Source organism: Apis mellifera, linkage group LG12 (assembly GCF_003254395.2).
Source record: "Apis mellifera strain DH4 linkage group LG12, Amel_HAv3.1, whole genome shotgun sequence".
Taxonomy (NCBI): domain Eukaryota; kingdom Metazoa; phylum Arthropoda; class Insecta; order Hymenoptera; family Apidae; genus Apis; species Apis mellifera.
The window spans coordinates 5,266,076-5,293,298 of record NC_037649.1 but is presented as its reverse complement, the minus strand read 5'-3'; the positions used below and the strand labels follow the sequence as shown (position 1 = coordinate 5,293,298).

The window sequence follows — 27,223 nt, the reverse complement described above, 5'->3', positions numbered from 1 at the left end:
GACGGTGTATCGAAGGATGCGTTCGAGTCGAATTTCATGGAAAATCTCCGTTCCTCTTCGACGAAGAAGTGGAGGAATCGATCGATCGTTTGAAAAATTTTAATTTTTAATCGCGGAAAATGGACGTCCCTTTTTAGCAAATTTGTATAGCAATGAACATCGAAGAAATTTCGTACGATTCTTGTTGTTGCGGAGATAAAGTTTTCTCAAAGTTTAAAAACAGCCTCCAACAGGTCTCTTCGAGATAATTAAATTTCACTTTTCATTCGGAAGTTTGTAAAGAAGTTTAAAAAGGGGATCGTTTCCATCCCCCTTTCGAATAATTAATAATAATAATCGAAAACGAAGATTTAATAGAATCGAATCGGATTTCGCAAGCGTCAAGTCCTTCTTCTCTCCTTCGTTTTGTCATTCCGATAATTGCACGCTCCGCATAAGGAACGCGAAATTGAACGTTATATACGGTAAGAAACGAGCTGCACGAGTCGCACGCTATAAACACACGCGATAAGAATACCAAGGTTTTGCCTTGAAACCGCTAATTTATATATCTCGCGCACGACGCTCTTGAAAATTATGCAAAACCTGGCCCCGAGATACCCGCTCGCCTTCGTGCATTTCTCACGAATTTTTCTTTATTCCGGAACCGGGGGAGGGGGGAGGAAGGGGAAACGTTTAATCTTCGACTCTCAATAATTCCGGATATTCGAATCGCCGCTCGCAATTGAGCATAAAATTTTATATCCTCTCATTAAAAGAATTTTTAAATCTCAACTGGAATCGCTGTCATTTCATTAATTTAAATTCCAAGCTTATTATTTTATTATTGGAATGGTTAATTACGCGAATGTTTAACCCTAAACGATGCTTGAATAATAACTGGCATTACCCCTTTTCGTTTCAGATTAAACATTTGAAATTTCTCATATCTCCTCGTTAAAAACAATTTTTAAATCCAATCGAATTGCCGGAATAATTAACTGTCCAACTACCAACGTATTATTATTATTATTATTATTATACTCCTTTCATCCCATAAAGGAAAAATCCTACTTCTCTCCTTCCTGAAAAAAATTTTCAAATCCTATCGCGATCATAATTAATTAATTAATTTTATCAAATGTTAGCAATTAGAATAAAATGGATATCAAGAATTTTTTGGAAGATAGTTACAGTATTAAGATTCCCTCCCCGGACAAAGGCAAAGATTTCGCGAGAAGCGGGGCGAAATTTCGCGGAAGAAACAACTCGTATTTCTCCGTACGTGAGCCTTCCTTTGAAACAGTTGACTCTTCTCAGCGTTAAAGGAACACGTTCCCTATCCGTGAGCAGTTTGCGGATAGTTTGCGAACTTGGACCGAGGAGAGGAAGAGAGAGAGAGAGAGAGAGAGAGAGGTTGGTCCACGGTAACGGACGAGCCGGCCAACCCTGCTGTTACGTTAATCACCGCGATACCTTCTCACCTATATAATTCATATATCCTGTCCGAGAGTTTCCGTGCAAGGCAAACTTCTTCCAGGAATCGAGAAAGGAAATACATCGTTCGGAATAATTGGAAAATCGTTCGGCGAAAGCGTTACCGTTCTCGGTAAATTTACGCTTGTAAAACCTCGTGAAAATTAATTTCGCGATTTAGCTAAAAATTACAGCGATAACGAGATCGACAAATGAAATATCACGCGTTCCTTAAATAAAACTATTGAGTTCGAGAATTGTCTATCAAGTATATTTCCTCGCCGATCAATTCTGTTCTATTATCAAGTAAATTCAAAAAGTAAATATATATATATATATAAGTAACGCAACATTGTACGATGAATGTACACATAAATAATAGCGATGGATCAATCAAGTTCTGGGGACAGAAAATTTGTGTCCATGGGAAATGGAGGCAATTTCAAAAAATTGGAAAAATCGATGCGATTGTTACAACGAGTTAAAAAAAAGGTTTTAACGTTTTAACGTTTGCCGTTAATCGCGCGTAAATTATTTTAATAATATATTTCGACAAATTCGCGCGTATTCGTATTTTAATTCGTGCATACACGCGTTTTCACGCCGATAACGAAGCGAAACGTTGTGAAACGATGAAAAAACAGAGGAGGAGGAGGAGGGAAAAAAAGAAGAAGGACAGGACATATGTAACATGTTTTAATAAGAGCTTCCGTAAATTCGATATACGTGCTTCAAATTTTAGCCTCCTCCTCCCCTCCCTCTTTCATCGATTCCGTTTCATCGGCGCGCATTCGTCGATTCTCGCGCGAATTTTTCGTTTTGTTCGATCGTTTCCACCCTTTCGCGCCGTATTTATTTATTTCCTCTTTTTTTCTCCCTCTCTCTCTCCCTTCTCCTCCAATCGATTCCCGTGTTTCGGATTACCTTTTACACTCAACTTTTATTTATTAAAGCGATACGTCGGCTGGAATATATCGATCGTACCGTAACACGCGTGCATTACCATCCAGAGAACCACGGTTGTTCTTGTCGTGTGAGAACAAAGAAACGCGAAAGGAAAAAGAAGGCGACGAGGATGGAAATAAAAAATGATCGAAGAGGGACGGGAAGATTAGCGATACCAACGGTTTTCAAACGGTATCAATTCTTAGCAACGATTCTCACGAGCCGAAGGAGTGAGAAATCTTTCACGAGTTGTATTTTTCACTTCCGTTCGAAGATCAAATACCATTGGAAAGGATTATCGTAACTCAGGATTGAAGAGAAATTTGTTATATAATAAGATCTTGAATCTTTAGAAAGATTTTCGTTAAACAATAATCGATTAATTTTCCTTTTAATTTGATCCAGCTTCCAAACTTGTCGAGTATCGATCCCAAGCTTCCAACTTTCTCCTTTCAACGCACCGTAAATCTTCGAATAAATACCTCACGAGAGAGAGAGATCAGATATCCATCTCTGTGAAATAAAAATATCGGGGATTTGTGGAATCATTGGCACGATGAACGCGTTACTTTTTCGTTTCGCAATCAGTCAACGGAGTGTCGGGGTTGGTAATAATTCCCAAAGGGAGGCACGAGGCTGGAAGAAAAGACAGACGGTCCTTCAGCACGGAGGAATTTAAAGAGGACCGGGCGGAGACGACGACAACGACGACGACGACGACGACGACGACGAGACGACGACGGGCTAGAGAGAAAACGTATTTGCATTTACATTGGCGCGCTCAAATCGTCGGAAAGAAGAGAGAGTCGAATAAAGGAAGCAGGTAGCGGGGGAAGGGGAGGGGAAAGAACTTTATCACGCCGTGAAATCGATTTTTATACCGGCGTTTTTTCCCCTTCCTCGAATTTATCCCGCGATACAACGGAATTATCCGTATCCCCTATTATCGTATCTTTGAGCACTGAATAAAAGTAGAAGAGAGTTGGTTTTTTTTTTTCTTTTCTTTTGCTGTGTATAGCTAAGATGAATTTTTCGATTTCTTGATCCAAAATAATTAAAATGATTATCGTTCCATCACTTTTCGTTTTTCAATTCATAGTTTATTGACAACTATTCTTCTAATATTCGAATAAAATCTCCTCATCAAAGTTTATTCTCGAAGAGATTTTCGAAAATTCGTCTTCAACAAATCAAGATAAATTTTCCTCTCTGGATATTTCCTAGTTAAATAAATTTCTTAAGAAACACGGCCACCTTATTTTGAAAACAATTCGGAACAAAATATCTTGGCTCAACGAGGCAACGCTCGAGATTTTTGGAAACATCGTTTCGGTTGATATTGCAAAGTGAAGCGATGTAAAAAAAGAAGAAGACAAGGGAGGAAGGAACGCGTTTAGAAACCGACAAAACGGGGCAACAGCCTTTGCTGCACGGTAACTCTCGCCGTTATTACGAAGAGTTTGCCTCGCCTGGATGGCGAGGAGGAGGAGGAGGAGCTGTTACGGATCTCTCGAAACACGGAGACAAAGATCCAGTCCAAGTTGCGAAGATGAAGAGAGAGAGAGAGAGAGAGAGACGAGAAAGAGAAAAAGGCGGAAAAGCGAGCAGTAGTGAAATTAAAAGCGAAAGCGGAAATTGAAACGCGTTTCCCCCCCGTTCCATCTTCGACGTCCAGTCGACGTCCAAAACGGTTTCAGGTGGGCCACTATCGGTCGTTAACCGTTAAGTGTTTATCTTTTGCCGAGCAACGACACGGTTAAGCGGTTAATCGAGTAAATCGATTTAATTGGTCGTGCATGGCTGGTTAAACGAGTTTCGGGCGCAGGCATCGAAAATTGAATTCGATTCGAGACTTTTTTAACCCGGCCAATTTACTTTTCACGGCTACTCGGTTGCCGAGATCGATCTTTGTTTCACAACAATCTCTGAACAAAATCTTTTATATTTCTTCGAAGATCTCCAAGTGTAAATAAAATTTATCGAAAGGTTATTAAAATTTCAGATCTACTTCGCAGGAAAGAAATAAGGGAATAATTATATTGTAACTTAAGAATTTTTATCTTGTTCGATGACCAATTTCTAAAATTCCTAAAGTATTCTCTGAAATAGTACATTTTCTCTTATTTTCAGGGAAATGGCGATCGATCCACAGTTTTTCCATCCCATTATCACGCGACAATACAATCCCGCCAGCGTTTATATCTCATTAACCGAGAAAGAACGATAAAAGTTAGATAACACGTTTAACACGACGGTCAGCGAAACGTTTAAGTATATAACTGACTTAACAACCTCTCTCTCTCTCCCTCTTTCCTGTATGCCGCTTCCCTCCACCTTCTCTTTACACACGGAGCGAGATTAGCCGCGCTTCAACTTCCTACTGAATCGAGACGAATACAATGGCCGATACGATTATCTTCGCCTGTCACGCGGTACGAATCACGCTGATAATTCTGTCGTTATCAACTCGTCTTCGCTCAACGCCTGTCTCTTCTCCCTTTCCTTATTACACCTGATTTCCACTGCTAATTGTAAATCCTCTTTCTCATTTTTCACCGATTTTTCTCTACATTCGACGATTGATATATCAATGTCACTTGAATAAAGATTCGATTCCTTCGATAATTATCAGCGTTGAGTTGAGATAAAATTTTTCAGTAGAAACGTAATTACTTGGAATATCGAAACATTTTCTTTTAGAACATAGATTTTAATTTCGTAACGTTCGTTTCGAGAGAAAAATCGTCGATAAATCGAAGATAGCGAAATCGGGATCGTAATTCGTTCGAACGCTTTCATAAACTCTCTTTCGCGCATTTGCATGTTCTTCAACTTTCACGAGTAGGCAATTCGCGTCCATCGAACGGCAAACATATTCATCCGATGTTTAATTTCGGGTTTGTATTCGAATCTGAAAGCGAAAAATTATCTGGATTGAGAAATTTAAGAAGATATTGTGTAGCGCTATGATAGAGGATGAGAGAGAAAGTTTCGTTCCATCCGAAGAAGAAAGTCAGAGGTTAGACTAAAAATAAAACTCGTACTCGAATCTCGCAAGAAATTCTCTTTTTCTCCGATTCGTGTGAAATTCTGACGTGCAATTAATGTTATTATTATTATTATTATTATTGAATTTGTTTATATTAAACCGTACGCCTGAATGCTTCCATAAACGCTTCCATGCATTGATATCTATCTATGAGCAACCGAATCCGTGATTCACGAATCGTCGTGCGAAACAGAGATAAACGTTAATGAGGGAATTCACGCTCGATTAATAAACTCTGTTTCCTCTGTGCAGCGCGGAATGAATAAACTTCCGGGACTCGAGACGAAACTAATTAATAATAAGTGGTGGTGGAGAATATTTGAAAGATGCGAGTCGAAGAAAAATTATCATTTTTACGAACTTGAAGACCTCGATATACATAAAAACTGTACTTTTCTAAACTAACGTTTCACCGATTCGAAGAAAAATCGAATTATTCAGTTTTTCAGAAATAAACCGTTTCTTTATCTTCTTTTTCAATGAAGAAAAAAGTAATCCTTTGACCCTCGATTAATTAAACAAGGAGAAAAATAAGGAGAAAAATATTCAAAATTCATTCGAAGAAGGGTAATATAATGATATCGTTTATGAAACCAATCTCGATTGAAATTTCTAGCGAATTTTAGTAATTAATTTCTAAAATTTCTAGTAATGATTCGTTTCACTGATCAACAAAGTCCATCACGTGCGATCTTTCGCGAATAACATCAATCCCGCAAACCCTGTTTCCGATCGATCTTCGAAAACCGAGTCCGACAATTCGCTAATTTCCGTGAGAACGATTCATTCGGAGAGAATGCTAGGCGGAATAATAGAAAACACGGTAATAGGGCGAATAACAGTCCGTTAAGGCAATTGCGCGCGGATAGGGAAAGAGAATGGGGCCGGGCCAAGAGAGAAAAGGGGGCGAAGAGAGGTCGAAAAAAACGGAAGGAGGGATGGACGTGGAAAGTAGGTAGAAAAGGAAAAAAAAATGGGAGAGAGGAGGCGATCCGTTCAAAGGAGCCGATCGTGTGGCAAGGACCGCTCGTTAAACTGGAAAACAAACTGCAGAGGACCGGCCAGGATGGAGGGCCAAGCGGGATGGAAAAACTCGAATACGATTTCACTTTATTCCTTCGCTTAATCGCGACATCGATACGTTTTAATCAGGAGGAGGAATTTAATTCGAGGGAAGAAAAATAAATTATTTATTTATTGTTGAAATAAATAAATATTCAGGATAAAATAAAAGCTATTTTATTTTACTCGAATTATTTATATAAATAAGAGATCTCTCTTACAGGAGAATTTCAACAGTGAAGTCCAAACTTTTTATTTAATCCAAAAAGAAAGAAAAATCCGAGGAAATGTAAAGATGTAACACATGAGAAACGCTCTCTTCGATTCGTATCTATCTAAATCTCGCGGATCTCGTTTCCGATCTATAAAACAGGATCGCGCAATTTTCATAAATGATCCGCGTTTTCATCTCTGTATTTTCATCCCATAAAAGAAAGAAATAAAAGGAATTTTCACGGGGAAGGAGACGAAAAGGGACCGTTCTTGGTTGGCCAACACGATTAAGAAAAAGACGCCCGGCGTTAACAAGGCTCGTTAAAGCGGCTCGAGGCGAGCCATTCAAAGCCTCTCCCCTCCCCTCCAATGTTTAAAACAAGACTATCGCGTTCGAATTACCGCGACACTGGTTTATTTGCGAGATTATTAGAATTTCACGGGCGGAAAGTCGCGACTGAAATACCGCTTAATTCCAACAAATCGTTCCTCTCGTCGGCGAGTGTGAATATGGACGAGAAAACGAAAAGGGAGAGCAGGAGGGCCAAGCCGGGCAAAGATGGGTCGAGATAGCGTGGGACAGAATGGAATGGGTGCCGACTCGGCGGAGGAATAACCTTATTTACCCAAGGATCCACGATTATACCCCCCCTCTCCCACTCCCCTCTTAAGCGTGGTGATAAATCGTGGCGGTATCGCGCGCGTATAAACAAATCTCTTTCTCCTTTCGTGAAATTCGTGAACCGATCGATCCAGAAGAGGAACGCGGAGAAATGGTTTCTCAGAGTTTCGTGCGATTACGATAATTATGATATCGAGAATCGATAACAGAGTTTTTTCGTTTTTAAAAAACTCGAGGAACGAGTTGATTGACCGAGAGATTTTTTTTTTGTTGAGAAACTTTTACTCGCGGAAAAAAGGACACGAATAATCCCGAGTTTATGGTAACAATAAAAGTTTCTCTCTCTCTCTCTCTGTATCGAAACTCTATTTGGACGTGGTAAATAGAAAATTTGAGGATAGATTCTAAAAGATAGAGCAAACAGAGACAAAAGTTGGGAAAGTTGAATTATTCTAATTGGAAGATTTGTGTGTAATAAGCCAGTTTCGGAATAGTAAACAGTAGATTAGAATTAACTCATCGACAATCGGTTACTCAAATAATCATTTAAATCCATACTCATCTATCCTATTAATTATCCACTTCCAAAAGAAAAAAAAGGGAATAAAAATAAAAATTGAAAATTGCCGGATTATTAACCTTAACTTTTTGCTGGAAAATGACACGATTGACACGATTCTCTATCTCGCCTCCGCCCAGTTGGCAAAAAAATTAGGGATTACTTGTAACGAAATAAAACTCTCAAACTTTCACGATTGCTTTAATCCCCACGATCGTCTCTCAAACTTTCCGCCTACTTCGCGTTCTATATTACACACCCCGTGAATACGACTCAAAGGGAGTTTTTAAAGTCGATATATAATATCCCGTTTAAAATAGCGTTTGATATTTTTATTTTTAACGAAAGTAATAACGCCGCTCAAGGGGAGGGGATCGATAACGCGATACGCGACGAACGAAAAAAAAAAAAAAAAAGGGGAAAACATCCGATATCGGATGTAATGTATGCGGGAAAAAGTGGCCGCGAAGTCGGGCGAGAAACGCAGTTTTTCCAATTATTGTAAAAACGAAGTAAAACCGATCGTGACGCACGGTCCATAGCCGGCGGATTCCAGACAACGAAATCATAAATTGAAATTAGTTTTGCCGGGGTATAATTTCCCGCGAATATCTGCAGAGAGAAAGAAGGAGAGAAGGAGGGAAGGAGGGAGAGAAGCTCGGTTTTTCCGGGTTTGCTCCACCGGGGAAGGTTTTCCACGATCGACGAATCCTTTATTGCGATGGTTTGTCCTGCCCAAACTGTCGACCCTTCTCTCCACCGCCCTTGGAATCGTCCGACAAGCAGGATTATAGCGTCGGAAATATCAATGGTCTCTCCTTTATCCTTTGTACCTGTACTTCTTCTCTTTCCCCCTTCTCTCTCTCTTTTCTTTCTTTTTTAGAAAGACAAAGATCTCGAGCAAGGATATTACGCTCATTACGAATTCTTATGAAATCGTGGAGAGAAACGACTTTGTTGATGGATCAGTTTTCGAAGTGAGACAATTATTTCGAATTTTAATAAATATTGGAAATAGGAGTAGGTTAAGATCGATAAAATAGAATGTTTCGAGAATTCCGCGATAAGTTCAATGAAACGGAGCTCCGAGATTCATGATTAATTAGAGCAATGGCCCGAGAAGAAGCAGTGTGAGTCATCCTGCTCACCCTCGACTGCTCAAACACGGTTTACGGTAAAGGGAATGTTCAGTTCGAGGAAAAACGGTTAAATATCTGTTACAAAATACACACAGATATCTTCAGGTAGAAAATGCGCGCGTCCAATCAGATAAGATGGCTCGTTACGAACCTTAGGTTCATTCTGAAACTGCCCAAACCAGTTCAAAAAAAGGGCTTCTTCGTCCCTTCCACGGAGTAAAGAAAAAAAAAAGAAAGAAAAGAGTTCGAAATTTATCGCAGCTCCGTCACTTGGCGGAAAACTTTCCCTGACAACAATCCTCGAAATATCCTCGTTCGTCAGAATTCGCCTTTTCCACAGCTCCATTTCTCCACCCGCATCATCGACACTCGCCTATCTATTTCGTGTCGCTATCTAATCGTCCGCACCGACCAACCTCTACGCAAACTCTTTCCAATTCGCTCGATAAACGCTTACGCTTCACTGTAAATACGTATATACATGTGTATATATATATCGAAGGGAGGGAAAGAAGCGAGAGACCTCGTTTCCCGTTCGTTCTCCACGTCACGGTTGCTCGTCGCGTGAGGCGAAACACGCTCACGAAACGATTTTTCACGGGCATTCTATCCAACGATAGACTATGAATGCAACCGGCTAAGCAAGCATCGTTCAACGTCGAGCATCTCTTAACTGTAACTGTAACGAGACCTGTTTCGACGAATTCGTAAGGACACACGATTGAAATATCTTTACAAGAGTAAAATCCCTTCTTAAGAAGACACGCAGTTTCTATTAGGATGATTTTAATTATAAAAGAACGATTTAATCTTCGGAAAATATGAAAATACTATCGAAATATTCTTCCAATATTCTTCCCAGCACCCAGCGTTTCACCGCGCCTCAGACTTTGTTCTCATGGAATGATGTAATATCATACGTTAACGCAACTTCTCACTCCACCGCGTCTTTCTATTCAAAGCGAGGCAATGACGCATAAATGACTTCGATACAACCCAAGATCCATGACCCCGAAGAAACATTTCCCGCACAATACTCCTTCTTTGTGCGAGTAAACAATTTTCCCTCCTCGATATCGCCCTCCTTCGCCTATATACACACATATACATATATATACGTACACACGGCAGATACCACCGTGAAGGTTCGTGTGAGAAAGGCAGCCACCACCCTGCATGCACGACCGTATACCTGCGCCACGCGCAACAATGCACGTGCACACGCGGCAGAAGAGAGCTTCAGGTATGTAGAGCTCCGCAACGACGATAAATCTGCTAGTTCGATGCCTCCTCCGTTCCATTTCGCTCGTTTTATTTCACCATTATGCGCTATCCTTCGAAACTGATAGGAAGACGCGGGCTTACACGTACGTGCGACGACGATTCGCAGACGACGAGACGGAGAGACGGAAACGTCTGTTACGGTGTTCGAGCAAATTTGCATGGATAGGGAGAAGAGGAGGGAAAGAGAGGGAGGGGAGAAGAGATGGAACGGATCGGTTAATGGATTGATACGGCGGATCGTAATTAAGTTAACGGTTGAGCGCGATTCCCGGACCGATTACTTCTCGAATTACGATTATTTTGTAAATATCGAAACGTTGTTAACGAGGATCGACGCGTAAGCCTTTCGACGAGAGAAATTCTCCATCTGAGATTAAACGTTATCTGCGTTAATAAGCTGCGCATTAACGGTTATCTCTGAACGAGTGGCTCTTTGTTGCGAAAGAATTGAAAAGTGGGATAAAGGTGGCGATAAATCAAAGATTCGACTTTTTCACATCGCATTTAATTTGATACAGGTGATTGAATTGAAATATAAATTTATCACAAGAATCCAATGGCCAATAAAAGTAACTGTGTATCGAATAATATCGAGTTATTGGCGAAAAGTAAGAGGAAAAAAATAGCATAGACTTGTTCTACATGCGACGTTATTTTGACATGGCATGTTACATCGAGATCGAGAAGGAAATTCAATCGCGCTTATTGAACGATCGTTTCTCGAATAAGCGTTTCGAGAAGACTGGAGAAAAATCCGATCCCTAAAGCGACATAATAACTCGGAGGAACAACGAAACAACGTTACCACGGAGTGATAGGATCGGGCAATCGAAGAGGTCGATAAATTCGAGGTGCCCTCGCTACGAGCGTTCCACGGCTCGTTTCCACGAGAAACACGAAACGAATCTTCCCAGATTGGATCCGTTCGCTCGAGCTCCTTCTTTTAAGAAACCTCGTCCCCACCCACCCACCCACGGCCTGTGCCGTGGCGGCGGCGGTGGTATCCTAGTTGAGCTTTTCTTGCCCGACTTTCGCGTAATAACCGGAAGCGAGAAGCGAGGGCAAAGTGGATCGCATCATAAATCTGCTCCTCGCTCAACAATGGAGTGGCTTCGTCTCCCCAAGTAAGTACGATCAAAAGAAGTTTTCGCGGAACTGGCTACCATTATGATAATCTGTCTACCATCCACCCTATATAAGGATTTTAAAAAATGAGCCGCTCACTGTATTTTCAACCTCGACACTTCTCCCTTTGTTCGCGCAACGTCCACAATCGTATCTACGTTGTTCACTCGTAGATATCGAGACCTGAATGTAATTCAAAGCGTTTAAAAATCGACTCGTTTTTCCTTTCTCTCTTTTTTGTTTTAAACTTACTACGAGAAAATACGCGATAAATTTTATCGTATCGAAGAATCTTTGGTTAAAATTCACGATACACGCGTAAATATGAATGCATCGGGATATAAAACAACGTGTAATTCCGTTTAAAGAAGCGGCGAGTGTCTTCTGCATGCGATCTTCAGATGCCTCCACCCACGTAAAAAACTATTAATACTGCATAACGCGCGTATCTTTCTTCGAACGATTTTTGCAAGAATATTCTATTTATAACCTCGCCTTCTTACGAGACATTTCGAACGAGTTACGAGTTAAAGGAAACAATCTGTAACCTCTCGTTTCCGAATGGGAAAGTGCATAGGTGAACGTTTAAAATCGTAGGCGTTGGAATCGATAAACGTATATCGTAAATCCGCAAAGAACCAACCATTCCACACCTGGAATACATATATATACATATACACGTTTCTTCTACTTCTTTTATCTCGAGTAAGATCATCGATATCCATTCCATTTTCACATTTTCATCTCAACTTTTGTGCCCGCACAAATGAACGAAGAAAAAGATCCGCTGGAAATTTTGAAGAATATCAGGCCGCCCGTTACACACCGTTCAACTTGCCTCGTGAATCAGCCGAAAAGTCTCCGGCTATTTTTCAAACCGAATGCAAGGGGCCCCGACCCGTCCCGAAAAACGCGCCGCTCGAATGCTTCGTCCCCAGAAGAATTCCGAAAGAACGGCAACGATAAACGCGCGACACTCGACGATTTTTTAACGTTGGAAATATGAAAAATGCCAACCGAAGGAGGAGAATTTCGTAGCGCACATACGTATTCCCCATTATACGGGAATTTTATACGAGGGACGTGTGTACCCTGTGCATTTTATCAAAAAAAAAAAAAAAGAGTCTTTCGTGATAAAGAGATATTCCATTCTCCTCGAGAATCTCGTGGTATCAATCTCGCGTCTAGACATTTTTTACCTGCACGAGAAAGAGAGAGAGAGAGAGAGAATATGTACGGTCGAAGCGGTTGGCTCCAGGCGGATTAGCTATTCATTTACGCCGAACCGATCAGGTAACCTTCGACAAACCCGACAGGTACTCAAGGTTAGTGGATACAACGAGAAAGAAGAGCCGCTTCACGGTTCGATCTTCTTCGAACCGCTTACGACTGTAACACGTATTATCCAATATATATCCTTCGATCCAACTTTTGATACGCGCAAGGACATCCAATCGTTCCTCTCTCCGATTTATTACTAATTCTTCTCCTTAATCGTGATATCTTTTTTTTTTATAATTTTATAAAGAGAAGGACGATAGAAAATTGGAATCGCCATTAACGTTGATACTAAATGAAAGGAAGAAGAAGAAATTTCGTGTTCGATCGATTGTTCGAATAAATATCACCGAGAATTGAATTGAGAAACATCCTCTCTCCGCGTTTTTTATCTTTTCGTAGAAAATAAATACGAAAGCCGCCTACTTTCTTCCCTCGTCCGTGAATTTATCAAGCATCTGAAATGTTGCGCGCATGCTCTCACGAGAAAGAGAGAGAGAGAGAGAGAGTTAGATAGAAAAATGGAGATATACGTTTCGGTATGAGCGTGTATACACGCGGAAAAAGAATCCTTGGTCGCGTGTTCAGCATTACTTGAGCTAAGCCGACGAGATTTATGCCATAAGCTACAAGATGACTTCGTCAGAGGAGAGCTCATCCTTACAACGAAATCGATATAATATTTTCCTCCGTGTATTCGCACACCTGTTTTTACTTTTTTTCTTTCCTCGTCCTCGGAGATTGATTCGATTCAATGTACTCGACACTTGTTCCTCTTCTCCCCTCTCTATTTCTCGTAAAATTCGTTCGATGAGAAAGAAAAAAAGGAGAAAAAATTACCATCACAATAATACGCAACCTACGCGCGACAGAATAAAAAAAGAGAAAAAGAGTATACGTGACATTTAAAGGAATTTCAATTTGCATAAACATTCCATTACGTAATATAATATATAATCGTACGATCTTCCATTGAATTCGATTCGAATTCGGGACGAAAATTCTCTCTGAAAAACATTCTCTTCGGTGGATGGAAGAGGAAGGAGAAAAAAAAAAGAAAGACGTACGTCGGGAAAGGGGAGCACCATTAACATTTGCCATTTCGGTCACGATTTTTTCTTTGTGGAACTTTACGAGGACGCAGTAAGCCGAGCAAGGAACCGTTTTCATTGTGTAAACGTGTGTACGTATAATAAAAAAGGTTGCAAAGGTCAGCGTATACATTCGAGAAACTCGGCTCCCTTTGTGAATGAAAGAATCAACGAAAGAGGGGGCGAGGGAGGGGAAGGGAGATGATGGGAGAGAAAAATTTTCCAGACGCCAGAAAAATGTCCTCAACAATCTGCAAGCAGGTGTTGAGAATGGGACCTGCGCTTTCGAACGAGACGCTTCGATGCAACCTAGTGCTGCACGCGTGTGTGTGTGCGTCCCCTCCCCTCTCCCTCCCCCTCCGTCCGTGTTAGAATCGTTCGCATCCTGCCTGGTGGAAGAGCAGGAGTTAATACGACGATATTTTTGTCAAAGCAATGCAGCAAGAAGAGCAAAGAGATTTGGAGCGTGAGCAAAATCTCCTCTCGATTATGATTTCCAATGAAAGAAATTCCGAATGAATTTCTGAAAACGAAACTGGCCGGCTCCTCTTTTTCCCTCCTCTCTATCCCCCCATTGAAGAATTAATCACGGGGTATAAAAGGCGATAAAAATGCAAGGTTAACATCATTGTGCGGAATAGAAGATAAGGAGCACGCGGCTCGTTTCAATCGCACGCACACAAACGCCGCCTAGAAACTATCTTTAATTACGTCCGTGTACAGCACGGCCGGATCGAGTCGTGACGTACGTTCTTCTTCTTATTACATTTGTCATTTGGGTCACGTATTTTATTTCTAATTTGATAAGCCACTAAGTATAATTTTAACTAATATTTTAACTAATACGATTAGCGCGCGGAATTGCGAAACGTGTACGATTGAATTTCGAAGAGAAATAACGAGAAGATGGAAAATTGAAATTGTGCTCGCGATTAATGCCCTCGAAGAATAAAAGATTAATCCTTACGTTGATCGTTTCGATAATTTTCAGTGAATAAATTCTATACCGAGTTTGAAACAACGAGGATCCATTTCTTTTTAAAAAATCTTTTCACAGAAAAGTAATTCAAGTTTCGATTACCTTTTTATCTTAAATAAAATACGTAACGCTTAGATAACCGAAACGTTAATAAAAATATCATATTTAAATGGTAATAATAAAACTCGTAAAAATTCGGATTAATATCAAATAAATCTAAACGCAAGTAGAATTTAAATATATATATATATATATATTCACGATTGAATTCCGAATACGAAGAGATTAATAGAAAAAAATATTGTACCATAACGAAAGATGAAAAGTCGAATAAGGCCATTGGATCCGCTACGTCACGCATAACGCGATAAATGCTAAAACTACGACCTTCGAACGCAGAAACGATACGGTTAATAATTCAATAATTTCGCAGACTCTCGGTTACAACATTTTATGGCTCTTTGCCTGGCTTGCACGTGAACATCCTTGGATGCGCGGGAGAGGAAGAAGGCAGAACACGAGGAACAAGTAACGAGGTTACCGGAACGTCCCACAATTAATTTGCTTGCAAACGGTTACGCTCTGCGAATAATTATTCAAAGTCCTAGCTTCTGCTTGCGCAAAGTGCGACTACTTAAAGGGTTCAACGATTCATTCGACGATAACGATTAAAATGTAAAATGATAGCCCAAGTTTTTAATCAACCTTAGCAATCTATGGAAAAAATCTTTTCTCGATAATTAAAAATTAATTCGTAACGTTCAATGATTAAATTCTAAACGGAACAAATTTTAATTACTTCTCAAAATTTGTTCATCGATAATGATGAATCTATTAATTACGTTATCGCGTTTGATAAATATTTTTTAAGAAAAAAAAAAGGACAAATTTCGATGCGTTTCAGCGCATCTTCGAAATTTGTTACATCGATAATATTTTCCGGTAATATAAATTATTAATATTTCATTTTATACTATGTATGTAGATTTTATTACACTCGTTAAAATTATATTTCGATTGTACTCGAGAAAGAACGAACGTACGAACATTTTTTTCCCTCCAACGAAAGTCAGAATAACAATGCTCCGCGACGCTTCACATTCGACAGGCTCGAAAGTTAATCGATGTCGATTAAAGAGCACGCGGGCTTCATTAAAATACAATTAAAAAGAAAGTATCGTCGTCGGTTTTAATAGTTTAACTGCGTCTAACGATCGTGTCCCGCTCGTCGTTAAAACTTGCTCGATCGCACGAAACGTCGCGATAAAAATGAAAAAAAAAAAAAGAGAAAAAAGAGAAAAAAGAAGAAGCGAGCGTACCATCCGCGACATGGTTTCCGTGCAATTCTCTGTATTTAAAGTAGTTACGTATTAAAAGTTCCTTTTATATTTAATTACATATTCCAGAATTCCGGTCCGCGTATCGCGGGACCCTTCAATTTCATCTCATTTCTATGCAAGCTTTTCAAACATCCACGCGAACCCGGCCTTATTCATCGGAACACACTGGCCGCCCTTATCTTTTTTTGCACGCTTTATGTTTTAATGAAAATTTTCCACCATGCCGAAATTTTCTCCAGATATTCGATTATTCGTTTTAACGATACACTTTTACGATAATTGTTCCAACGAACCAACGATATGTATACACCATGGATTGCTTTTAATTTTATATTCTCGTTATATTCTATATTTTAAACAGGTATAATACGGATTGAATTTTTACGAGATTGATTAAATATATATAACGTATTAACAATTGAGGACCTTGCAAAAAGAAGAAGAATATTTATTTTTTATATAATAATTTTATAATTTTAAGCCATTTTTTTTTTTAATTTCTTTTTAATTTATTCTCTCGTTACAAGGTCTTCAATGTTCAATCGGTGGCATTGTACTTGTCGCTAATAATTCTTTTGATAAAGGAATGATGTAAGACGTAAATATAACAACGAAGAAAAGCGGCTGAGACGGCAGCAACGACTTTTCGAAGTTTCGCTTTCTCAGCGGAACATTCTTTCCCCGATAAGATAATATTTCCGCACGAAGAATTTTAAATAGCTCGTCGAACGGGAATCGACGCCTTTCGTCGTCACTTCGTATTGCACGATCAGATTAAAACTACTCGTTAATTGTGAAACGATAATGAAAAATCCAAATGGATTCATTAGCGAATTAAATTTTCGACAGATTTTTGCAATCATTACCCTTTTTTTTTTATCTACGTATTTATATGATTAATAATACGATAATGTAATAAATTCGTATATTGTTGCAGACCAACTCTTATCTTTAATATTTATCTTTGTTCAAAAATTCATTTGCAATTCAATCTGTCGTATTTATAATGTAATGATGTTAAAATGTTATATCTAGAAAAACAATTCAACACTTCGTTTTATCGTTCTCGAAAAAATTTTCGAAAGAGTTTTAGCCATTCAAATTCCTATGGAATAAATTTGAAATACTAATAAGACGAATAAATAGAGGCGTCATCAATTGGAGACTAAAGAAAAACAAAACAAGATTGAAATTCTTCGAAACAATAACCTGCCAAAATACTTGGAGGAAAATTTTGTGTTTGCAAACAATTACTTTATCAGAACTCACGAAAGAGAAGTCATCGGCGTGGAATTTCTAACAGTCGCCAAATATTCAAGACTTTAAATATAATAACTGCCAAGAATCGCTCGTTGAAACCAATTTAATCTATCTACACTTCAAAACAGATGCTTAATTTCATAATTATTATCCGAGATATTGATCGTATTCTATAAACGGTTAATAACGATATTTGAATCGATCGAACATTACCGAAACGTGAAAAAAAAACGTTTCAACGCTAACTTCAAACGCATGCTCGATGTTTTTCGAAGATTTATATCGCGATGAAACACGAACGAAACGCGAGTTTATCGATTACGCAGTTATCCGAGAGTTCTTTTGATTTGTAATTACACCACTATGAATTTTGAATATCGACAAATTATCGAAATTTTCGTATGAAAACGAATTGAAATAAACTAAATAGAAGGTCGAGAATAATGAGAAAAAATAATAGAGAAATAATTATCGAATGAAGCCAGATACCACTCGCGATATCGATAGGATTGGGACACGTATCGATTGTAATCACGAAAGTAATATTTAATATAATATTTTAGTTACTTACATAAATTGTGAGTCGCAATGTTGCGCTCCGTCGGCAAGTCGCAGAGTAGTGTATAGTATATCCAATAATCCACAAAGAATAGCGTAATACTGCACTGATAAAACTTTCACTTTATGCTTTTCTTTTATTTGCCAAATAATCGGCTTTTCTTTCAAATCACTGATTTAAATCACACTTAAAAAACAGTCGCACCACTTGGAGGTTTGAACAAACACACCTCACGAAACACCACAAAACAATACGAAATTGAATCAATGAAGAGTACTCGATGCAGAAATTGCTGGTTGAATAGCACCGGTTTCCAATGTTTGTGCGTACGTGTATAATCGGCTGGTTACGTATCCGAACGAAGAAAACTCCTTACTGTAAAAGCACGAACGTTATTTTCGATCACACTGCTAAGATAGTTGAAAAAGAACTGACGTGTTCGCGGAACAGGCGCGCGTTTTGCCCCGTGAACTTGGTTAAGTGGAAAGAAATCGACTCTCGCAACGAATCGAATCGTATCGAATCGAGTCGTTTGGTATTATCGAAACAAACTGCGTCGAAAGCGCGAAAATCGCGCGAAATCACACTCCGAAATCGGTGTATCGCACATGAAAGACGGGAAAGCAATGCGGCACGAAATTCACACAGAGGCACTGCTAACGAGACGAAAATGACCGATCGGCCGATCCGATGGAACACGAGCACACACGAGAACGCGACTACCGATGATCGAAGATTCTCGCTTGCAACCGACAAACGAGAAGGACAGAAACCGAAGACGGATTACGTATAGAGCGCACGCGCACGTTCTAACGCGCTTTCGTTACGTAAAAGAAGTGCGCGTTGGTTAAACGTCACCACATCAGGATGGTACACACTACGCGGCTTCGTGTAAAAGGTATAGAGAGAAGTAGTCGGAGAACCAGGTATATTTTACCGCGGACGCGAAAGGCACCGTGTGCTAACCTACTTCTCCTTCCGTTGACTGAAACTCTTCGCACCAACAACGATGACGACGACAACGACAACGTCGAGACCCACACGGGTGGCACGGTACACGCGGCTCGTTGTCTCTCCTCTCCTCCGCACGCGCGGTCCCTCGCTTCTTCGACTTCGCTGTTTGTGTCACCGCGACACCACGAAACCAGAAAACAAACAACTGCCGTCGAGGACGCGTCTTGTTTGCAGGAAAGCTCGACTCTTTTTCACTGGGCGGAACTCGTTGTCGTTGCGGGGGAAAAGGGGGACACAGAGGGAGAACGAGGGACACACATACACACAGTGGCGCGCGCGCGCGTGCCCACGGGAGGGAATGAGAGAAAAAGAGAAGGAGAAAGAGAGAAAGAGAGAGAGACAGCGCGGCAGAACGACACAATCCGACTACGACGGAGGTCCGACTCGAACTGAGCGCCGAGCGGCTGATCGAGGCCGACGTCGGCCGACTCGGCCGAACCGAGGCGCTCGCCGATAGCGCGCTCCTTCCCTCCCTCCCTCCCTATCCCTCCTATACCGAATCCCTCCCGCCGCCCGTCACTCCTCGTCCTAGCTTCACAGCCGCCACCCTCTTGCCTCTTGCTCTTCCCTCTCACAAACTCACGGGCCCTCCTTCCTCGCCGCGCCTCTCCTCTCTAGTCCGCACGTTTGGTCTCGCGTTCCCGCTCTTTCCCCTCTCAAACAAGCTCGACGTCGTGCCTCACCGTTCCCTCCCGCCGCGTCTCACCAAAGTTTCCGACACACCGGTAACTTATCGGAATTTACTCGTTATTCTGAATTCGTGAACGACCGCGTGCTCCACGATAATACCGTGCACAAGAATACGATGGATGTGGAATAGTATGCAGTAGCGCAATTTGAGAAAAGCACTGACAATGTCGACGAATAATCGGTGAGTAAACATCACTTTCGATTCTCGAAGCGTAATCGATTGTGCGATACAATTAATTATCGACCAAGGAAACGAGTGCGATACTACATAATTAATTATCGAATATTTAGTTATATATCATTTATTCGTGAAAATAAGTTGTTAGAATATTTATTCAGATAATTATTTTGTTTCAAATACTTTAAATATACATGTATATACCTACGTATAATATTCCGAAACCATAACCTCTACCTGTCAAAATCATTGTCACTAATCGACTATTATAACGATTGCTACGTGTAATTTTTTAACAATTGCAACGAAAGATTGTTAAATAAAAGAAATCTGTAAAAAAATTTCCTCACAAATACTAATTTTATACCGATTACACATTTATGTCTTGTGTTTGCTTCAAAATAATACGATAAATGATACAAGACTGAAATAGGTTATTGCACGAATATATTAGATATGTAGATATAAACAAAGAAGAGAAGTAAATAACAATACTGACAAAAGATTAACATATATTGGTATTATTATATTAAAGAGCAAATTAAATTATATAGAATTATATATAACAAAACTTTTCTATAAACAATATAATTGTAAAAATAGATGAGTATTTTGTAGGTTATTCGTAGAAGTAAATGTCATTTTTTACGAAATATTGTATAAAGTTTATCTAAATTCGAAGAAAAATATGCAACAGTTTCTGATAATCAATATTTTTTAAAATTGTTTTTTCTTAAAATAAAGATACGCATATATAAACGTAAATTATATAATATTGTAATCACAATATTGCAAAAATTTTTTAATTGCAACACAATGCACGTCTACGGGTAAATATTCATATGCAAAATATGAACATTTGCGAGATATAAAAATTATCGATTCGAGAGACATTGGAAACTTTCCAAAAAAAGAGATCATTACTTTACGGTGCCCTCCTACTTGCTTCTGGAAACTATCCAGAAGATATATAGCGTTACCTTCTCGTATAATATCATCAAAAGTCTCTCTTTAAAAACAGGCAAATAAAATTAACACCATTCTGCGGCTTCGTCGGTATACAAGTTGTTCACTTGTACGCAATAACGAGCAATTAAAAACATTACCACGTTCATATTTTATCATATTTATCTTTGTAGAAAAAAAGCTTGGTACTACTACTAAATGCAATGGCTTGAATTATGCAGAATTCAAATTTACATACGATCTCATCGTGTTTCGCTTATTTTCGCGCATGATAATCGCATCGAGATTGATAAATTATACGTTACATGCAGGTACAATTTTTCTTCCGCTATCATGGAAATCCGAAATATAAACTTACTATGAATTTTTTATAATTTACCATTGAATAGCCCTTATACGTGTTTAGCCGCAACTTAAGGCGTGTATGCAAAGAATTTGCTAACATTATTCTTAAATAGCATTCACTGACCAATTCGCTGCACGTTTCTCTGCTTGCAAAAGTGTTCACACTGCCAACGCACATAGTTTGAGAACTGTTCGAGAAACAACAATGTGAATCCAACCTTATACCGGTGTCCAACAAGTTGCCGACATCGAGCTAGTAAACAGAGAACCACCAATAGAGAGTGCATTAATCTCACTGAGATCGTTCGTCCTCAAATATGATGTCATCCTATAAGAAGAAGTTTATCGTTAATTTTTGAGAAATGTTTGTCTAAAGATGTTCGAATGATTTTGCAAAATGCAAAATGTCGATGGATATCGCTTGTATAATGTCGCTTATGAGTCATTTCAGTTTAAACGCTTATGGGTTCATCTTAGTTTTACAAATAAAGGGAAAAACACCGCAGACATCGATTATTTGATCAAGCTGTAAATAATGAGATAAAAGAAGGAAAGATAAAAATAGGCACGTTGGAAAAATTATCTTAACGATGCATTTACATTTTTAACCTATGTCTTCATCGTATTACAATTAGCAAGTAGTTAATGTTCTTACATTATATGCTGATATATCTACCGGAACGTTGAACTTGGCAAAGTTGTAAAGTTATCGGTAACTCCGAACAGAACCGGCGATCAACCGAAGCCAATTACGGTGTTCGACGATGTAGCAACGCGAATAAGCGACATACGTGGAGGAAGGGGGAAAAATCAAAGAAAAGACGGAGAAAGAGCGAACAGAGAATACGAAATCTAGGTCACGACCCAAATCATTCTCCTCCGGCCTCCGTTTGAATCTTTCGCAATGCATGAAAGTGCCCAAAGCGTTTCGAAAGCCCCCCACTCCTCCCACCGAGTACACCGCTATGAGCTTTCCTCGTTTTCTCCAATTGAATCTCGAGCAAGGCTCGAATAAAACCGCATCATGTACTAGACATGCATTAGATATATTCCTTGTAGGAGCTTAACCGTAGATATTTCATGTACCGCATGGAATGTTCTTCATATCCTTGCAATGCCGTACAACGCTTCTTACATTCTCAATATCTTATCCACTTTACTATTTCGTTCCATTAAACTGAATACACGTCATCATATTTCCATAATATTCCAAAATAAATGCAAAATGATTATTATCCAATAAAATATTACACTCGATTTATTAGCAATTGAATTACGAAAGTTGTATGAGTCCATTTTTATAAAAAATTGAGGAAATAACTAGGAATGAATGAAAATGAAAATTAAAATTATTTTATTTATATTATTAAAATTATAAACAATTTATAATTAATATTTTGAAATATTCTTATTTGCTTTGATCGATTGAAAATTTGTTAATATATGTGAAACGATATTAATTTTTATAAAAAAAAACATTTGTACGATAAAACGATAATAAAAATGACATTCTAGGGACTTTGGCAGTACAATGTTGTCAAATATGGCGGGTTATAAAACTGTACTTCTAATACAAAAAGTAATAATAATAAGTAATAATAAGTAATAATAAATATTAACATAATAATGCAGTTTATTAACAAAAAAAGAATAATGCATATAATATATACATATGCAAATAATATGTAAATATATTCATATGAAATAGAAATCGTAATTAGAGAATAATGTTCATAAAACGTGATTATGATTAGAATTATGCATATCGGATTATTAGATATACCATATATTACTGTGTGTTGAAATTTTATTGTATATATAATGAATTCATAGAAAGCTGAACAAATCTAGCTTATCTTTAAATTAAAAGAAATATAAATTTCTAAACATCTCGATATAAAAGTGGACACTGTATTTGTACCAAACGTTACATCGCGTTACCAATCGAAAGAAACTGTTTCAAGAAAATAATTCATCAATTTTCGTTTCCGTACCAGCACGATCAGGGAAACGTATTCTTAAACGGGACCGGATCGGAGCGGAAACACGTGTCCCCGGCTGTTTTTCAAATGAGGTCAGAGGAAATTTCTGCCGTCGGCCTTGAAAGTGCACTTGATTCGCGAGCGCGTGCCTCGTAAACGCACAAGGCAACACGCGCGAGAAAGCTCCGGATACTCGTGGCGCGTGTTCAGAGACGTTCCGTCATTCGTTCGGCTCGGTCGCTCTTTCGATTTCTCGACGTCAGCCACGTTTACACGCACACGCGTATATGCAGCCAGCAACGATCCACGCGTGCACACGCCAGTGCCGTGCATTAGACGATTGCAACGTTGCCTGACGTGCCGCGCTGTATCGTACGCGTTGTTGCCAAGCCATCGGATTAACCGGCATTCCCATAGAACCATGCGAGTGCGCGCTCTCAGCCTTCGAACTTCGCGACTCTGCGAACCATCGAACGGATCGCATTTCGAATTTTCTCTTGCTCGTTAAGTACGTCGTTCGATCTTTTTATTCCTTGTACATTGCCACTTTAACGGGATTATATATATTCCATTCGATTGGATTCGTTCTCTCGAAAGCATAACGTTTTACGAAGGAACACAGTATCACGGTAAATCGAAGTAAGTCAAGTGTGATACGATTTCGTGTTTTCTATTTGAATGAATCAAGAATTCTGTGCAAGAATATTTTGTTTATAATTTTATTTTGTAACGATATATGTAAATATATCCTTTTGAGTTTTTTTCTTCATAATATATCAATTTAAAACGTTTGTAATGGAAAGAATTGAAGTTAATTGGAAATTTGTTGAATATTCAGACTGGTCTATTTAAGCCTTATGATAGGACAATTCAACCAGGTGAGAAGAACAACTATTTTTAAATTAAAAACATGTAAGGAACCGATCTATAACAAACGGAAATAATAATAACGAATCTTGGAATGAATACCGCTGTAGAAAAGATTATAATACAACAAAGGAAACGAATGATCAAATAAAGTATCGTGACTATGAATAGTTGTTACACAAAATCTGTGTAAAATATGGGAAATCGTATCAATTAATTAGATGAAATTATTTGAAAAAATTATTTTTTTTATCATATTGGATATTATTAAAAAATCTTAACAATTTCTCCGTCAATTGTCCACTTTGTTTTCTACTTTATTAAATGTTCATATGATTTTAACACTAAATCAACACACGTGATTCATTCCTCGGTTATAATTGAATCAAAATTTAATACGATTCGAAGAATAATGTCATGTTTAGCTATGATTCTTTGTTGAATTAACAGAAACACGTTAATCGAAAGGTAACAATAAAACAGATGGATATATTGGATAATATATAATAGTTTGGTGTAGTGACGGTGCATGGGAATAGTGGCTGAATGCCAGTGCGCGTCTACCGTCGAGGGCCACGGTTGCGGCACTCAACCGTGCTAAATATACGTGTAACTCTAATAACTTTCGTAACAGTGTATTCCAATTTGTTTCTTTCGCTCGGCTATTCTTCCCCGTGTACATATTTCGTATTCCATTTCATGCTGAAATTACGTAGTTTCGAGTTGGTATAAACGTTTTACAGCGGTGAAAGACCACTGATATATAATAGGTTGTTAAATGACATCGGGATTAAATCGAGAATTTCGTACGAGGAGTAATAAAGTGGCTGGGCTTTGACAAATAATCACCGGGCAATCTTAATTCGATAAATTTGACGAAATTGTTGCTCGTGCCTCGTAATGTGGATAGATCACGGACAGAAATAACGATTTCGGGGATCATAAATTGTAAAAAAATTTTCGGGATTCCCTTATCAGATCGTTTCTTAAATGGAAATTTTATAGGTAATGAAATGCCGTCATGGGTCTCGAAACAACTCCAAGGACCAAGGCAAGGGTAGGTCAGTGCGTTGGGTAAGAGGAAACGCACACACTCTCCCATCTTTCTGAACACGTCATACGATCTTAATTACATAGCCCGGCTTGCAAACGATACAGGTAATACATTTACTTTGTAACGGAGAAGGGAATAAATAATCAATTTGATTATCATCTTTTGTGCTTAATTTACCATATTTTTAATTACGTATTTGTGAAAGATTTTTTTAAATTATTACCTTTAATTATAATATAAAATATATTTAATTCCACGTATGTATTTATTTTATGATTTATAATAATCGATAAAAAAAAAAAGAGCACGAAAGAATCTTTGCAGAATTTAAAAATACAAATATATTCCGCAACAAATATATTAAGGTAATGACAAAATCCTAGAATTCTTAAGCTTAGCGATAACTTATCGCAATTTACGTACGTGCAAGTGTTTGTTTACTTTTTGAACGAATGCTAAGGCATTGAGAAAATTATCACTAGTTATTTCGGATTATTTTAACCTTTGGATGACCTCGATTTATATGACTGTCAAAGTTGTTGAGAAACTTCTGTTTCTTTCACCAAAATACGTATATATCTAAATACATACATGGTAGATAGGAAAATCTTCGAAATATGTATAATTTTCTATGACACACTAAGCTATATCTATTGTTAAACAAACTGAGTAAAAATAATTCTGAATCTACGAGATAATGATAAAGATGACTCTAAACAATCAAGACATCGATCCAATCAGTTTCAAATTTATAAGATCCAAAAAATAAAATTTAATAAAATTAATTAGATATAACAAAATATCCTATTTGATACATATAAAATAAAAGAATAAGTTAGACGTAAGAAACATATAAAGATTTTTAATTTTTCTTAAAAGTTAAAATACTGTATAATGAAATATTAAATTCATTATAATATTTTAATTAAAAGAGACAATCTAATGGAAATGATTTCGCTCTGATCACTAATAAATAATAATATTTATTAAAATCGTAATAAAGAGGAGGAAATATGGTCAGAAAAATATCGAAGCGTAATATTTCAACAACCAGAAGATATTGCATCACAGTGACACGAAAACTCGAAATAGGAATGAGAAAAAGAGGAGATTGTAACGCGTCATCAAATCTGCGAGACGAGCAAGTCTTGATCAAGGCAGGTCAAGTCGTGTCTAAACTTGACACTCTGATCGTGATCGCAATCGAGGGAGCAGATCAGATTGAATCGTGGAGGCCAATATACGTGGCCTTGAACCACGAACACGACCGTGACTTTATCGAAATAGAAAATATGGATTGCTCCGGTATTCCTGACTGTTTTCTGGCACACTCGCCTTTCCATGCGCCACATCTCTGTTTCCCATTCGTTCTCGCTTTAACGATGTTTGCCTCGACGAACGAAGCTAACATGCGTCGAATACTTACAACTTGTCTTGCAAAAGTCTGAACCAGAAGACTTATAAAACGTTTAAAGAGTTATATCTAATCAAAGATAAAAAGATAAAAAGTAAATATTTTAATTTGAAGATTCATTTCAACTTCAATATGAAATCAATTCTGATTGATATAAATATAGAAACAAAAGTGAAAATACTGTTTTTCTATAATCAAATGATAAATGATCAAAGTCCAATAAAAGAAACAAAATTGTAAAATGTTACCATTTAACCAAATCGTTATTGTGAAAAGTTTTCTGAGGAAGAAAATATTTCTTACCTTGTGTTTCTATTACGCTCCTTTTACGTGTAAATATACATAAACTTTGTTATATATTTATTCTATACTTAAAGAGAAGAAATGAAAAGTCGTTTTAATGACTGACCAGTTTATAATTAATCGTAATATTAAATTTGTAACACGAGTACAAACAAAAAGTGTTTAATTGTTATTAAATTTTCAAAGTAAAATCTTCAAAGAAAATTAATCGTTACGTTTATCCGTTCTTTTTTAAAAAAGAAAAATTATTATATCGCGTGCATAAATCTAAACTGAGTGATTTTAATACTCGTACGTGCTAAAACCGATAATGATAATGCTTCTTCACGCACGATGTAATGAGCCCTGTTATTTACATAAAGTACTTAGAAGAGCCTCGTGTTTCCTCGTCTTCCTGGAAGAAAAAAACGTCTCTCGTATATACAATACGAGAAGGTGAAGAAAAACAAC

At 38.1% G+C, this 27,223-nt stretch overlaps 1 protein-coding gene and 1 long non-coding RNA gene across 5 annotated transcripts in view; one reads left to right on the top strand and one right to left on the bottom strand.

Annotated features, from left to right (window-relative positions):
- The window catches only part of LOC408374 (mucin-5AC), a 275,329-nt gene extending 255,979 nt beyond the window's left edge, over positions 1–19,350 (bottom strand). The window contains exons 1-2 of one of the 4 annotated variants that reach the window (XM_016915347.2): positions 18,898–19,350; positions 17,973–18,335 (exon numbers count right to left, since the gene is read on the bottom strand). The gene's annotated coding sequence lies outside the window, so the exon portion shown is untranslated. Of the gene's footprint in view, positions 1–17,972 lie in introns of all 4 variants that reach the window. The other 3 variants (XM_006562231.3, XM_006562230.3, XM_006562228.3) reach the window with 3 other exon arrangements.
- Positions 19,351–19,482: 132 nt separating this feature from the next.
- Positions 19,483–25,214, top strand: LOC102654806. Its single transcript, XR_003305893.1, has 2 exons — positions 19,483–19,845; positions 25,008–25,214. It is a non-coding gene; the product is annotated as an uncharacterized LOC102654806 (long non-coding RNA).
- Positions 25,215–27,223: the final 2,009 nt, after the last annotated feature.